This window comes from Grammomys surdaster, unplaced genomic scaffold (genome assembly GCF_004785775.1).
Source record: "Grammomys surdaster isolate TR1022 unplaced genomic scaffold, NIH_TR_1.0 241, whole genome shotgun sequence".
Taxonomy (NCBI): domain Eukaryota; kingdom Metazoa; phylum Chordata; class Mammalia; order Rodentia; family Muridae; genus Grammomys; species Grammomys surdaster.
In genome coordinates, this window is record NW_021604686.1 from 861,309 (window position 1) to 865,658 (window position 4,350).

Below are 4,350 nucleotides of genomic sequence, written 5' to 3' on the forward strand. Positions count from 1 at the left end.
CTTAAATCAGTTGGCATCTCTGCAGTTGTTAGAGCGCGTTCTTGCAAATGCTTCCTGCAGGAGATTCAGCAAGGGAGCTGTGCATCTGGAAAGAACACTCCAGACCTTCCTCTGGTGTGGCAGTATCTGTTTATCTTGGCTGGTTTTATAGCAAACGTGCCTGGGATATTTCCTGTTTGTTTCTTGGAACAGTATGAAAAGCTGGGCGTGGCAGTGCGATAGGTTTACAATCCCAACACTCATGAGGCTGAAGCAGGCTGATCTCTGTGAGTTCAAAGCCAGCCTAGTTTCCATAGTGAGTTGCAGACCAGCCAGCGCTACAGAGTGAGACCCTGTCTCAAGATAGAAAAGATCTGGGCGAAGGTAACAGGACAAGCCAAGCACACAGCAGCAACTAAACATGCAGGGAAGGCTAAAGACCACAAAAAGATTATCAACTGTGGTCATGCCACGAGGGGTTTCACTCTCTGAAGACTTGACCCACAGCTAAATGGGGCCAAGATTAATCATGCCCTAATCTTCACTCTCAACCAAAGGATCTTTCCTGAAGATCACCGTCTATTAAGGCGGCGAGGATTGCTGCAGGGTATGCAGTAATGAGCTTCGGGTATTTAATGAGAGGCAAGTGCTGCTGTTGCAAGGACTAGTACTCAGTACCTCATCTGAAAACCAAGAGGGCCCGTTTGCTCTGCAAAAGGAGCCCCTGTTGACTCCTTGGGTTGAGAGAGTGGAGAGGAAGCTCCATTTTGAGATTCAGTGTTGCCAGGAAACACAAAATCATCTGGGAAAGACCTTTGTTTTTGTTTTAATTAGGTAAAGATTTTACTTGCAGGGAGCAAGTAGCTGACTCCAGGCTCCAAGCTGTCTCCAGAGGAAGAAAAGTTAAAAAAAAAAAAAAAAAGTCAATGTGAAGGAACAAGCAAAGATTTGGAGGAGGTAGGGAGGCTTCAGCCTCCTTCCCAATCCCTGCCTCACCTGAAGGTAACTGCCTGGTCCCAAAACAACACCTACATGGGGGCATCACTTTCCTCTAGTCCTTGTTTGTCAGCTTCCGGGTGTCCCTCTGTTCTGTGTCAGCACCTAGTCTGAATTCAGCAGGAAAGGCCGGATGCAGGCCTGGCCCTGGCCCTTGTCTCCTAGCTTAACAGGAGGAGGCCTTGACCTGCCTACAGGATGCCGGTTCACATCCTGGACCTCATCACTGGATCCGGCTTCGCCTGCTGCTCTGGTTTCTTCTTACAATCCCAAGGGACAGGAGGAGGACTCCAGGGCGGGGGCGTGGGGGTGGGGGAAAGGACCCAAGCCCAGACTTCCAGGCAGAACCGTTTTGGGATGCCTGAGCCTCAGAGTGTCTGTCTTTCAGGGGCGGGGAGGGAAGGGCTCCCCACTCTTTCCCAATGGCCCCGTCTTAAATTCGTGCAGTCCAAAACAAGCCAGTTCATTGTGTTCTTGGATATAAATATTGATTCTGGTTGATGTTAACATTCTGTTCATAAAAGAATGTAACATATTTCTCTCACACCATATTAGACTGATGTGTTGTTTGGCCAAGAGAAGTAGAGATTTCTGGCTTCTGCAGAAAATGTGGACATTTAAATGCATGCAGCTTTCAGAAGTCTGGGGAGCAGACTCAGAATAGCAACTAGGGCTTTTGGCTGGCTTCAGCGCTGTCCTCCTCCATCTTTGGCTTGTCACTTTGGCGTTCCTAATCTCTTGTAATTAGGAAGCTGCTTGGGCCGTCCACATCTGCTTTCATCGGGAAGGCCTATAAGGTCAGCACTGAACATTTTTAATTTTCTTCTCTTGAGAAAAAGATCTGGGAGGTCTCCTATTTTTCTTCCCCACTCCACGTGGGAGGGGAGGGCAAAGGCTTCAGACCAGAGGGTGGTCCATCCAAGCATTCCAACCTGGGCCAGACAAGCCCAAGAATAGGATGTGCTGGCCGCCTTGGCAAGGCAAATTCCCCACATTCCACAAGCGCTCTTCACGGGAAATCTAACTCATGAGAAAGTGGAATTCATGATGTGTATGCGTGTGCACTCGGGTGCCAGCACGTCTCACACAGACAGATCCCCGGCTCTCTGGTATTTCGTAAGAGTGGTAGAGCCCATTTCCAGATGTGGGAAGACAGACTGGGTCGCTGTGCTGTCAGAGGAAGCAGCGCCCTCTGCTGTCTGGACTAGGAAGCACCGCGGTGGAGGGAAAGGACCCGAGGGGTCTGGAAAGCAAGTTCCGGGTAAAAAACCTTGGCTCACCGTGGCATGCTGGAGGCCTTGCACCTCCTTTCTCTCCCCACTGCGAGCCTGCAAGAGGCTGACTGCCCTCGGACTAGCTGGTTCTTTTGATGTTCTGCTGTGAGCCAGCCAAAAATGAGGATTTGCAATAAAACTCCAGCCTCCCGCACATCTGCTGAGCTAGTTCCGAGGTGAGAGGCAGTGGCGCTGACTTCTGGATGAGAACCTAGCCAGCAACCCCAAACCAGGCGAGACAATGGGGGCAGCGTGCCCACGAGGAGGCCTCCGGCCGAGAGGCAGCCCTGTGGCCTCATTGTGCCCTTGGAAGGCGCTGGCACAGGCCCGGCTGCCTCCGAGGCTTCCAGCAGAGTGGAAGCTGCCATGGCTCAGCTCAGGCGTACTGGCATCTTCACCGCCAGGAGCTGGCGACGCAGACAGAGGGGGGCCCCGCCCTCTGCCCTGTTTCCTGCCAAGAAGGAGGCTCTGCAGCACTGCCCGAGCCGATTCGCAGGGTTGAGGGAGGGGAGACGACAGAGAGGGGGAGGAGGAGAGAAAGGGAAGAGAGAGGAAAGAGGTAGAAAATGGGAGAAAAGGAGGGGGTGGGGAGGAAGAAAGAGGGAGGAGGGAGAGAGAAAGCAGCAGATAAAGAGAGAGGGAGAGGAGGAGAGAGGGAGGGAAAGGGTGGAGAAAGGGAAAGAAAAGAGGAAGAAAGAGGGGAGGGAGAGGAAGAGAGAAGTATGAGTGTGTGGTGAGGGGAGGGGGACTGTGTGTGTGCGCGTACGCGCGTGCTCGTGTCCAGGCTCCCAAGCCAGGTGCAGAAAGCCTACTGAAGCAAACTTATTGGACAGCCTTTCAATTTTACAAGAGAGAGAGAAAAAGAAGGCATAAGACAATCAGTTTCTGTTTTAAGGGGAAGATTGTTTTATTTATTTATTTTTGGCAAACTGAGCTCCTCTCTGCTGGGAGAACCGAAAACCCAAACCACCAAGCAGCCCCTAACAACAATGCCCTTCTCTCTCTCTCTGGGACCAATTTCCAGACAGCACAGCAGTCCTGACAAGGTCAACAAGCCGAAGCTGTGAGCGCAAGATCTTTATCTACGTGGGAAATAAGAAAATCATTTGACTGATAAAAGGAAATACAATAAATAGCATCTAAATTCCTGGCTGCATTCCCCCGAGCCCCTCCTCGGCAAGAGAAAGTGCCAGGGCAGGAATACAACTGCCACTACAGCAGGTTTAAAAATAGCACACTGCACACAGCCCTTCCTACCTTCCAGAAAGACTTCATTACCGGGTCCTCAGCCCTGAGCCTGCAGAGCCGCTGCCGGCGCTTTCTTACCCCTGCTCTGGATTTTTCTTCTTTGGAAGCATGAAGGCAGCGGGTGTGATACATTTCCCTCCCGCTCAGCTAGTTTCAGTCCTAGCACGTCTGGCACACACGGCGAAAGTCCATTGTATTTAATGGGGTGTTAACTCTGTTTATTCTCTAGGACTTGTACGGTAATTTTACACTCTGCACAACTAGCAACTTGAACCTGAAGTGCTTTTCCTCCCTCGTCATGCCACTCCGATGGGCCTCTAGCTCCAGGTCCCTTCAGAGGCTTAGCGGTTCCCCAACTGGGACAGCCAAGGCTCTGAGCATGGTGCAAGCTGCTTCCCGCAGCTGTTGACTCTGCTGTGGCCAGCGAAGGGTCTGCATCTCTTAGAGACTCAGTTTGCACCATCTATTAAATAGGTATTTTAATCTGCCTTGTGTACCTAGAAAAGCTGTTGGCACTGGTCCTCTGATTCTCAGTTGGTCACTTTTGTATCTCCTTGGAAGACTGTTAACATAAGTGACCAGATGATCCCTGCTATTCTAAATCTCTGAGTCTCTATTATGTTAAAGGACCCAAGGCTATGAAAGCAATTACACCTTACAGATTCATAATATAAACTCAAGTCTGCTTTATCTTTCAAACACTAATTCAAAATATTTAAGGAGCACCAGCACTTGGGTGGCTGAGGCAGGAAGATCAAGAGTTCGAGGCCAACTTTGGTTACATAGTAAGACAATATCTCAAAACAAACAAAACTATTTTAGGTAGCTTGGTACCTGGGATGCAGCTGATGGA